This window comes from Protomyctophum bolini (assembly GCF_963924005.1).
Source record: "Protomyctophum bolini genome assembly, chromosome: 6".
Classification (NCBI taxonomy): domain Eukaryota; kingdom Metazoa; phylum Chordata; class Actinopteri; order Myctophiformes; family Myctophidae; genus Protomyctophum; species Protomyctophum bolini.
In genome coordinates, this window is record NC_137867.1 from 25,902,253 (window position 1) to 25,914,476 (window position 12,224).

At 41.8% G+C, this 12,224-nt stretch overlaps 3 long non-coding RNA genes across 3 annotated transcripts; all 3 read left to right on the forward strand.

Moving 5' to 3' along the window:
• The first annotated feature begins 3,207 nt into the window (after positions 1–3,207).
• LOC308316497 lies at positions 3,208–5,259 on the forward strand. Its single transcript, XR_013964167.1, has 3 exons — positions 3,208–4,536; positions 4,694–4,785; positions 5,195–5,259. It is a non-coding gene; the product is annotated as an uncharacterized lncRNA (long non-coding RNA).
• Positions 5,260–5,582: 323 nt separating this feature from the next.
• LOC308316498 lies at positions 5,583–6,331 on the forward strand. Its single transcript, XR_013964168.1, has 3 exons — positions 5,583–5,634; positions 6,040–6,151; positions 6,234–6,331. It is a non-coding gene; the product is annotated as an uncharacterized lncRNA (long non-coding RNA).
• Positions 6,332–7,275: 944 nt separating this feature from the next.
• Positions 7,276–9,324, forward strand: LOC308316544. Its single transcript, XR_013964178.1, has 3 exons — positions 7,276–7,376; positions 7,819–7,905; positions 9,081–9,324. It is a non-coding gene; the product is annotated as an uncharacterized lncRNA (long non-coding RNA).
• The last annotated feature ends 2,900 nt before the right edge of the window (positions 9,325–12,224 follow it).

The following is a 12,224-nucleotide window of genomic DNA, read 5'->3' on the forward strand; positions in this document are numbered from 1 at the left end:
CCCCCCCCCCCCCCCGCAGCGGTGGGAAAAAAGAAGTTGATGTTTTCACTGGTAGCCTACTTTGGGTAGCCAGAATTGCGTTGGGGGGGGACTGTCGCGGCCGAGCGGAGCAGAGACACAGATTTCAACAGCTCGCACGCAACGCACAAACAAGAAAGGAAAGAAAGAAAGAAAAGTACTTTGTTTATTGAACCCTGCGCTCGTCTGTTTTTTGAGACCTTTATTTAGTTTATGTCTGGAGCCTGTTCTTGTTTTGTTTGCCCCGTTTATTTTGAAACCATTACACTCACACGACACAAACTCCTACCATAATATCAACCTGTTGCAGTCATTGTGCTGTCAAAACCCCTAATTGGCCTAATTGGCATCAATCATTGGTGTCAATCACTGATCATGAGTAGTCAGCACCTGGTGACAATCACTGATTGGGGCGAGGCACTGAAAACAGGAAGTGTTTGTCCAGTATGAGAGCAGCAGCAGTGGAGAACAGAGCATGGAGAGAAGCAGAACAAACTGAAAGACTTTTCATGAACTGAACTGCAAACATTGGAGCTGGGAAGACCGAAACCTCAAGCCATCAACGGGAATGCCACTGGTGCGTTAATTGTTACTGCATTGAAGTTTATTTTGTTGCTTAAATTTATTATAAAAGTTATTTATGTTTTTGTGCTGCTAGGCCAAATTTAACTGCTATAATTAGCTGTAAGTTTGATTTAAGTTGCATATAGGCTTGCTAAGTTGATGTGATGATCTTGAATTGAATTATGGAAGAAATATGAGTTAAAACAACCTGTTTATTTAGATTACCCAAGTGACTAGTGATTCAGTCATGTAGGTTACATTAGTAACTATGGTTATTCGAGTGAAATGAGTGAATTTCAGTTATTGTTTTTGTTTAAGTATGACCTTACATAGTTAATGACAGCTTGTATTTGTTTTTTGTCTTTTTCTCTGTTTAAGGTTTTCAACCTAATGCCTAAATACCTAATACCACCTGGTGACAGCACCTGGTGACAATCACTGATTGGGGCGAGGCACTGAAAACAGGAAGTGTTTGTCCAGTATGAGAGCAGCAGCAGTGGAGAACACAGCATGGAGAGAAGCAGAACAAACTGAAAGACTTTTCATGAACTGAACTGCAAACATTGGAGCTGGGAAGACCGAAACCTCAAGCCATCAACGGGAATGCCACTGGTGCGTTAATTGTTACTGCATTGAAGTTTATTTTGTTGCTTACATTTATTATAAAAGTTATTTATGTTTTTGTGCTGCTAGGCCAAATTTAACTGCTATAATTAGCTATACGTTTGATTTAAGTTGCATATAGGCTTGCTAAGTTGATGTGATGATCTTGAATTGAATTATGGAAGAAATATGAGTTAAAACAACCTGTTTATTTAGATTACCCAAGTGACTAGTGATTCAGTCATGTAGGTTACATTAGTAACTATGGTTATTCGAGTGAAATGAGTGAATTTCAGTTATTGTTTTTGTTTAAGTATGACCTTACATAGTTAATGACAGCTTGTATTTGTTTTTTGTCTTTTTCTCTGTTTAAGGTTTTCAACCTAATGCCTAAATACCTAATACCTAACCAACAACTGTACTTACCTGTACCACAATTTCAAGTAAAAACAAACAAAAGAGGAAAGAAGTTGTCTTTTTGAGTTGACCACAGTTCCCCCTGTCGGCTAAGCCGTTTTTCAAGTTTGGGCAAAAAGGTTTCTGAAGAAAATCCCGAATAACTTGACAGTCATCATCAATCACCATCGACAAACGACTACAAGTGAGTAAACAAGACGCCCAAGTCCCAAAGTGTGAGCACGTTAAACCGTATATCTCTGGTGATAAAAGAAAGAAAGGCATATTTTCAAGTTGAAATCTTTACTCTGATACGGACACAAGTATTGAAATTGGATCGATTGGAAGGATCTAACCATGGATGTGTCACGCTATTGAAGCTAATGAAATGAGCGATACCATACGGATGAATGAACGCGCAGAGCGCGACATTTAATGTGGATTGGAATGAATTGATGTCGCTATTAAGCAAGCTTTGTGCAACGCTAAGTTTGGATCTGGAAAATAAGCACTGCTGTTGTATTCTAAATACGGACGTCACGTCACGTTTTACTGATGTCTGTAAATGAAGCGGATGAATTAGGCTACTCTAGTATGAAAGAGGCCTGTCCGTGTGTTTGCTAATACAAAAACAGCTTAATTGATATAAGCATCAAAGCAATATTTTAAGTACTTTTTATTAGCAAGTGCATTCCATAGCGCTGGACCACACATGGACATCATAAACCTGTGACGGGAACAGTTCCTATGTAGTAAAAGATTATATGAAAGAAATAAAATATTTAACTGGTTTATATTTTACAATTTTAGTTATAGATGGCAAGTATAATGTTAAGGAATATTTGTCTTATTAGCCAGAGATCCTTTTAAAATGTTTCTATTACTGTGAGTGATATGGTCAGCTTCTGATGTCTTTCTTTCTTTCTAATGTAGATGGAGATGACCGTAGATGCTGCTAGAACACTGAACCTGGTCTCCTGTGTGAACCACCCCATCCTGACAGCTAAGATGTCCATGTGGACATTATGAGTGTTTGTATAGAGAGAAGCATGGCTGAAGAGCTTTGCATATCAGTCGTTTCTTGCTGCTGCCAAAGTCAAATTGTGATATCTGTGGTGTTTAGTTCATGGCCGCTTATGAGATGTAGATGACTGGTGGAATAGCCTTGTGATACATACTGGGTGTGCTCTTTGGTCGTTCACAAAACAAACAAACAAAAGCTGCACAAAATGCCACAAACTCACTAAAAGCTCCACAAAAATCACACAAATCAAGGGATGTCCGACAGTCAGTGTTGGATATTGTCCAACTCCTAATTGCCGATATCAACAGATACTGATATGCAGGCTTTTTCCAGTGGTGGAAACATAACTCAAACTTTTTACTTAAATAAAAGTAGGCAATACTGCAATATAGAAATACTCCGTTACAATTCAACATGTACTCGAGTAAAGGTACAAAGGTTTTGGTATAAAATGTACTTAAAATACCAAAAGTAATTATTAATAATGACTCATGCAAAATGTCTCATCTAAAATGTATGTATGTAATCTAATCTCTCACAAGCTCACATGTGTCTTATTGTATTGTGAGCTTGTATAGATGTTTTTAATGTAAAAGAATAAATAAAGTAAAATTAAGGGTTAGGGTTATTAATTTTTAATGCCTTATCGGCCGATAATATCGGACATCCCTAACAAAAACATATATCAAACGTGTCAATACATTTCAAAGAATGCCACAAGTGGCACTAAAACTTCACCAATAAATAAAGAAACATCCACATGTTCCATAAATTAAATGCCACAAAGGTTTGCCGAAAAAATGAAGAAATTACAAAAAATAAGTTTCTTAAACATCTTCTGCCGTATGTCCATAGAACTTCAGCTCTGTTGCAGCAAGCCAGTACAATGTGTCATTGTCTAGGTCACCTAAGCCACGATCACCATTCGGTGGCCGGTATTTGGGGCAAATGGTCATTACGTGTTCCACAGTCTGTAGTGGATCCTCGCATTCACAGTGGGCACTGTCCGAGATGTCCCACTTCTGCAGGGGAGGTGCTGGCAAAGAACATATTTGGGGTCCTCAATGTATTCCACTGGTCCCTCTGTCTTGCCTTCACCCAGGATGCCTTGGAGGTGTCAGCTGGTGTTGTGTGGAGCAGTTCCTGGGCCTGTGTGGCAAAGGGGCACAGTGACTTGAGGCACGTGTGCTGTGGCAAAGGTCGCCGTGACTTGGTGTGTGTGTGTGTGTGTGTTGTGGCAAAGGGCACCGTGACTTGAGGCACGTGTGCTGTGGTGTCTCTGACGACCTTGTGGAGGAGATGGCTGGGATTCACTCAGCTGTGCCTTCCCGGTGAGGGCCAGCGTGGCTGCTTCTCGTCTGACCTCTGTTGGAGTGATTCCAGCGAGAACAGGCAGGCAGTTTGTTTGGGGTGGCCCATCCGGTGTTGAGGGCAGCATCCAGCTTCTTGACATGAGAGCTACGGCTCCAGACTGGGACACAGTACTCAGGTCGTCTGCATAGCCATACTTCATTGATGTTGTTGCAGGGAGGTCATGGATGTAGCTGTTAGTGTTGAACAGCAGTTACTGGTGTGGAACCGAAAAGCTTCACAAACATGCCAAAAAATTCTAGTTTTGAACCTTTTTAATCTAGTTTATTTTAAAATAAATTAGTTTTTACTGTTTTGTGAAGCAACTTTGGGTACCTTGAAAAGTGCTATATAAATTGTATGTATTATAAAAAAACAGACACACAGCAATTGTCGCCACACAGACATCACAAATTCCTATTGGCAACAAGTGAGTGATGTGCAAAGCCATTCATAGACTATAACCACCATGTCGTCATTCCAGATGCTGCGAGGCTCAACCGGAGCTCCTACAGGTGGACATCTGCAGTTCTCGCTGTCCATGGATGAATCTGCATGGGGGGCTCTGAAGGCGGCTCAAAGTAAGAAACCACTTAGACTTTTCTATTACTGCGAGTGGTATGGTCTGCTTCTGTTTTAAATGTTCTCTATACATTTTGTGTATGATGTGAAAGGACACAATGTACATATATCTGGCTCTTGGTCACTTAAATTAATCTTTCGTTCTTTCTTTCTTAGGGTGGATGGGTCGTGGTAGACGTCGTGGAAGGACAGAGATCCGTTCCAAAGCTTCCCTCCCGGGCGTTTCCTCTGAGGACTTCTGATGAGCTGTGAGTAGGAATATTTCTTGTTGGGATGGATATCTGTTGTACTGTTATGGTACGAAGTATAGCATGGCAGTATGATTCCTCCGAGTGGCACTGGTTGAATGTCTGTCAGCTCTCCAAGCTAATCAAAGTCTTAATGACACTTTTAATTAACCACTTCAACCCCAGCATCTCTATTCTGGGGGGAGCGTTCAGCCAAATTAGCAGATCTACAAGCTCACACCGCATTGCGACGTGTTGTGAGCTTGTAGATCTGCTATGTTTGGCAAATCAATTTGTGTAGAGTGAAATCGGAGCTTATACCAAATGCTCTCTTTAAAGGTCTGTTTTATCAAATCTATAGAGGGTTTAAGTGGTTCTGAATATGCAGCTCAACAAAAGCTAATGTAGTCTTTATTTCTTTCTTTCTTAGGACGGAGATCTGTGTAGATGCCGGAGGACTTCGGACCTGGGCCTGCCCGGTGAGGAACCGCACAGTAAGAACCGGCCTTTCACGATTATGAGGTTTCTTTTTACTGGACGATTATTGTCGCTCTAATAAATTGCAATTAAATATTTAAGTGTGGCCCGGACGGTTAGCTCAACTGTCTGGGCACCTATGCTGCCAAGCCAGCCGGACGGCGTGCTGCGGGTTCGACTCCCGACGGCCACTGCTGGACAGGGTACACGCACACACACACACATGCACACACAGAGCAAAGCTAATTTGGTGTGTTTTTTTCCTTTTCTTTCTTTGTTAGAATGGAGATATCGATAGACGAGCTGATGTTCCCGGACAGAGATCCGTTCCAAAGCTCCCCCCCCCCCCCCCCCCCCCCCCCCGGGGGCTTCCTCAGAGGACTCTGATGAGCTGTGAGTAGGAATAGTTCTTTCTTGTTTCTGAGGATGGATAACTGCTTTTGTACTGTTATGGCACGAAGAATGGCATCATTTACTACAGTCATCCAAATGTTTTAAATATTTTATGATAAATCTAAATGACTCTGCACAATAGTTTGAGAGTCAATATCTCATCTGCTTTTAGAAGCACTTGAATAAAAAATGACAAAAGATGTTGAGGACTGTACATGTGTTGATGCCTCCTAGTGGCACTGTGGTTGAATGTCTGTCAGCCTTCCAAGCTAATCAAAGTCTTAAAACCCCAGCATCCCTATTCTGGGGGGAGCGTTCAGCAAAAAATAGCAGATCTACAAGCTCACACCGCGTTGCAACGTGTTGTGAGCTTGTAGAGCTAATGCTTTCTTCTTTCTCTCTCAGGATGGAAATGGCAGACGCAGCTGAAGCCTCTAGAGATCTGCAGGTCTGTCCATGGATGGATGGGAGGACGGAGATCTGGGTAGACGTCGCTGGAACGCCACTGCTGGACAGGGTACACGCACACACACACACACACATGCACACACAGAGCAAAGCTAATTTGGTGTGTTTTTTTTCTTTTCTTTCTTTGTTAGAATGGAGATATCGATAGACGAGCTGATGTTCCCGGACAGAGATCCGTTCCAAAGCTCCCCCCCCCCCCCCCCCGGGGGGCTTCCTCAGAGGACTCTGATGAGCTGTGAGTAGGAATAGTTATGGCTTGTTTCTGAGGATGGATAACTGCTTTTGTACTGTTATGGCACGAAGAATGGCATCATTTACTACAGTCATCCAAATGTTTTAAATATTTTATGATAAATCTAAATGACAAATAATAAATGCACAATAGTTTGAGAGTCAATATCTCATCTGCTTTTAGAAGCACTTGAATAAAAAATGACAAAAGATGTTGAGGACTGTACATGTGTTGATGCCTCCTAGTGGCACTGTGGTTGAATGTCTGTCAGCCTTCCAAGCTAATCAAAGTCTTAATGACACTACCACTTCAACCCCAGCATCCCTATTCTGAGGGAGCGTTCAGCAAAAATAGCAGATCTACAAGCTCACACCGCGTCACAACGTGTTGTGAGCTTGTAGAGCTAATGCTTTCTTCTTTCTCTCTCAGGATGGAAATGGCAGTAGACGCAGCTGGAGCCTCTAGAGATCTGCAGGTCTGTCCATGGATGGATGGGAGGACGGAGATCTGGGTAGACGCTGGAGGACTTCGGACCTGGGCCTGGATGGATGGGAGGACAGAGGACGGAGATCTGGGTAGACGCTGGAGGACTTCCGACCTGGGCCTGGATGGATGGGAGGACAGAGGACGGAGATCTGTGTAGACGCTGGAGGACTTCGGACCTGGGCCTGGATGGATGGGAGGACAGAGGGCGGAGATCTGGGTAGACGCTGGAGGACTTCGGTGAGGAACTCGACAGTACGAACCGCTTTAGGGTTGGGGCTTTTTTATAGGCTTTATAGTAAAAAGCCAATAATCATCCGTTGCCAATAATCGGTCAATCCCTATTCTTAAACGTTACTGTAAGTGCATGTGTATGTTGTGACAGGACACACACCCACACACACAGCAAAGCTAATTTGGGGTGCGTGTGTGTCTGTCTGTCTGTCTTTCGTTCTTTGTTAGAATGGAGATCTCAGCCGATGCCCGAGATCCGAAGCTTTCCCTGGGTGTTTCCGCTGAGGACTTCTGGGTCGCTGGGAGGCTCGGATGGAGCTGGAAGGTTCGGTAGACATCACTGGAACCCGTTTAGGCCTGTCGGAATTTGAGGTTTTATAATGGCCGATTTAATTGTTTCTCAAATAAATTACTAGTAACAATTTAATTGCGTCATAACATAACATTCTAAATAAAACTTTGGCTTTTGTAGGCTTTGTAAACCAAAAGCTGCACATGGCATAATTCAACAACTTTATACACTAAAAGAGAAGAAAATTACAAAGTGACACGTTTAGAGCTTGTAGATCGGTTGCTTCCATTATTTCTTTAAAATGTTTGACAATATATGAACATTTTCAACATGGAGACGATTATGACTAATCTCTAAAAAAAAGTATCTCAAATACTTGGCGATTAGGTAATTGTGACAGGCCTAAATCCTTCTAGTTGTGTTTTTTTATATCATGTTCTGTAATCAGTTAGGGTTGACTATAGACTTTTTTTAGGAACAAGATCATCATGCCGGTGAAGAGCACGTTTCTAGCCGATGGAGCAACTATTTCTGATCACCTTTGGAGTTACATCACAGCAAGGTAACTATACAACACACGCACACACACTATGATCATGACATGACATCAGCTTGTGACTGCAACTTGTTCCTGTTCGCAGATGACTCGGCACTGCTAGTCTCGGACAGGAACAAACTGCAGGTTGAAAAGGCCCTCAGCTCTGAACTCGGTAGAATCTGCACCTGGCTCGCTGATAACAAACTATCTTTACACCTGGGAAAAACTGAATCCATTCTCTTTGGATCTAATAGTAATCTCAGCAAGGCAAATGGCTTCTTGGTTAGAGTTGGTGACAATGTTATCACACGTAAAGATGAAATTACCTACCTAGGTTCCATCCTGGAGGCTAATCTTTCCGGTGATAAAATGGCCACCAACGTAATCAAAAAAGTCAACCAAAGAACAAGATTCCTTTACAGGATCTCCTCACTGGTCAACAAAAACACCTTGAAGACCTTAACAGGAGCCCTCGTACAAGGTTTCTTTGACTATGCATGCACCTCCTGGTACCACAGCACCTCAAAGGCCCTTAAAACTAGGCTCCAGACCTCCCAAAACAAACTGGTCAGGCTCCTACTTGGCCTCACCCCCCGAACCTACCTCACTCCTGCCCACTTTGACGGGCTGGAATGGCTTAGGGTCGACGACAGAGTACAGCATCTTGCAATGGGTCTGGTCCACAAGATTCGATACACCACCAAGATACCCATGTACCTGTCTAGATACTTCCTTTATGTTAACGAAGTCCACACCCACAACACCAGAGGGAGTGCAACGAACCATGTACAACCCAGATTCGGCACAAACAAGGGACTAAATTATTTTCACTCCTATGCCACCAAAATGTGGAACGCCCTACCAACAGTCATTAAGACATGTGAATCCCTTGACTCCCTTTTTCCCCTCACTGTATACGTTTATTTTCCATTTTTACCTCCTTTATGATGAATTCCTGTTCTGTTCTTTGACTATATAGAAGTGTCTTTGTACGTCTCTAAATGTTTTGAAGAATTGAACATGGTGGACCCTCTTGTAAACAAGTGTAATGCTTAATTGGGTCGTCCACTTGCAGTTAACAGTCTTTGTATTGAGTTTGTGCTTGACATGTACTGTAATTCTGCAAACTGTTAATAAATATTTCAATCAATATTGTTTTATGAACAAAGTAGTAATGAGCATTTCTTTCTTTTCTTTAGGACGTTGCTGGTCTCCTGTGTGGCTCCATCTGGAGGTCACCAGGGTTCTGAGTCACTCAGATCCTGACTGGTAGTGGTGATATGTAGATGTGATCAATCAGGGCTCTAAACAATAAAATAATAAACCAATATAAATAACTAGATAATAATATAAATAAATGGATAAAACGAACGATAAAAAAATAGATTATAGTAAAATAAAAGTAAATTAAAATAGTAAAATAAAAGTAAATTAAAATTAGTAATAGCATAGTAATGGATAAAATAAATATAATTAGTAATATAGACAATAATACATAAAATAAATTAAATTATCAATATAGTAATGCATACAATTAGTAATAACAGTAATACATAAAAAAAAATGCATAAAAAATAAAATGAGTAACAGTAATACATAAAACAAATACTATTTGTAATGCATGAAGTAAAATTAGTAATAACATAGTAATACATCAAATAAATACAATTAGTAATATAGTTATACATAAAATTAGTAATAACATAGTAATATATAAAATTAATACATAAAATAAATTCAATTACTTTGTGTTATAGAATGACTTAAAAAAACAAACAAAAAATATCAATCACATCTACATATCACAACCAGGCTATATTGCCAGCAGGCAGGTGGACTGTAGACTCACTACAGCTGTTGCGTGGCTAGTCTGCTATCCGCGAACGTCTCCACGCTGGTTTCCTAAATGAGGGATATAAGTGCTGTTGGCACTCTGGACTCTGAATTCTGCGATCATGTGCTTCAGAAGAATGATGCTGCGTCACCTGTGCGGTGACAATTTCCGGTCTTTGGAAAGCTGTGACGTTTGCAGCTGTTCTGTCAAGATGGCCAATCTGCAAGCTGAGCTTGTGGATGAGATGTGCAATAGCCTAGTGCTTTGTGTTTGAGCCCTGTGCAGGAGCTACAAGACTGCCGGTTTGGATTGCTCTGTGCAGTTTTAACCACGTGACGCCTGCAGCACACTGTCAAGTGTGCAGGTGGACAATTCTGAGCGGACGGCTTCGCCTTGTTTTTTGTTATAAAACTGTGGTGACGCTGTGTAACGTAGGCCTGAGGGCGGTTGCTCTGATAGACTTAAAGAGAGCCTTGTAGGATTTTTTTTTACCTGATGTGATTTCAGGGTCGTTTCGCCTACTTCTACGTCCGGAGAGTTGTGATATTGGTTTTGAGTTCTTAAATGAATAAATGGAGGAAATGTCAAGGAAATGTGGAATGCTTGTACATTTAAGGACGTCATAAACCAAGCCATGAGAAGCTGTTGTCTGTGACCTGTGACATGTGTGGTTCTGAAGGGTTCTTCTGATGTCATGTATACAAGACCCACCCACCCCTGGGGGGGGGGGGGGGGGTAATAATGTATTTAAGCTAAAGCCTGACTGAGATGTGTTGAGTCAGTACGGTGTTCCATTGTAACGCGTCACTGCTGTCTCCGTATTCGAATACATTCTATTCCAATACTCTGAAACTCTGAATTGTGTCTGTCTCATTATTGTTGTTTCAACTATGTTATAAGTGCTCACTGACGGATTTCTTTAACATGTCATATATCTGTAAATATTCATTATTTTCTTGTTAATAAATTATTGCATTTATACCCGGGTGTCCGTTATGTGTCCATTACCCTTAGATCGCGCCGCCGCGGATTTATTTATTTCCCAAATGTTCTAAAAATGAGTTATTTAGCGTACTTTTACCAATTAATTAGCCTATACAGACAACGACTGATTAGCCTATTTTGGACGATATGGGTCTTTTCTAGAGTCAGTGTGTTTAGTCTCACTATAGTCTGTGTAGATTACCCGGCGGTGTTGCTGCCCCTCCCGGGAGTCGCGGCTCATGGCTCTTCACAGACGGCACAGAGACAGCAGTCACTCCGCTGAACGTGTCAGTGTTGCTGCAGTGGTGTGAACTGTGAACCGTGCGGGCACTGGTGGTGGTGCTGAGTTCTGACAGCCGAGTCACAGCTTCTTCTTCTGAATTACTTTATCTTTGCCTTGGAAAATACATTTTGCGTTTTGCTGTTTCCCAAAACAAACCAGCGCGCGCTACTGTTTGCTACAAAGCGACTGGAAGCGGACGAGGTTTACAGACATACCAATAGTAGCCAATCATATGCTGATTAGGCCAGTTGCTGTATAGCCTACCTACCCGATCACCAGGGAGCAGCAACAACACACACACACACACACACACACACACACACAATAGCCTTCTATATAATGCTGCGCACATATATTATATATATTTAAAAAAAATACCCAGCATAATACCCACGAAAATCTTCATGGGGGCTAAAAGGGGCTATTTAATTCTTCATGGGGGCTACAGCCCCATAGCCCCCACAGACTCGACGTCGTTGCTGTAATGTATGTGGATAATGCACACACTCACGCAGTCAAATATATAGATGTCAATGTTTCAAAAACACAGCTGGTACCTTCTAGTTCTTTTCACCCTACCTTCTAGTGCTCTCCACCTATTAGTCTTCTCGTATTCGTATAACACCGGGGCTCCACCGGGCACGCTGCATCTCCGCCACGTGCGTCAAACGAACCAGGGCAATATTAATGCAGTCACGCAACGCGGGCAGTGGAGCCACCCTACATTGATTAAAATGGAACATTCCCTGACTGTGACGGAGACGCAACGCTGAGGCACCCGGTGGAGCCCCGGTGTTATATACAGCAGTGATACTCAACCTCAGGCCCGCGGGCCACATCAGGCCCGCGGGACCATTATGACTGGCCCACCAATGAAAATCTAAAAAAAAGAAAAAAAAATCTGGAAAATGAAATAAAAATAAATAAATCTGAATGAAGTTATCTTTAATTACATTATTATAAGTAATACTATTAGAGAACGAAAATAAAAGCTTGGGGGGGGTGGAGATGCAATGCAAATGAAAGACATATACTGTGTATCCCTATTCCCTGACATAATTTTATAGCTAAACGGACAGAATTCTATTTTATTTGAATGATGAAACCCAGCTGCCATTAATAGTTGGAAATGGAAATGGAAATTGTAATTGCGGAAATGGTGGAAATGGAAATTGCGGAAATGGTAATTGCGGAAATTGCGGAAATGGAAATTGAGGAAATTGCGGAAATGGTAATTGCGGA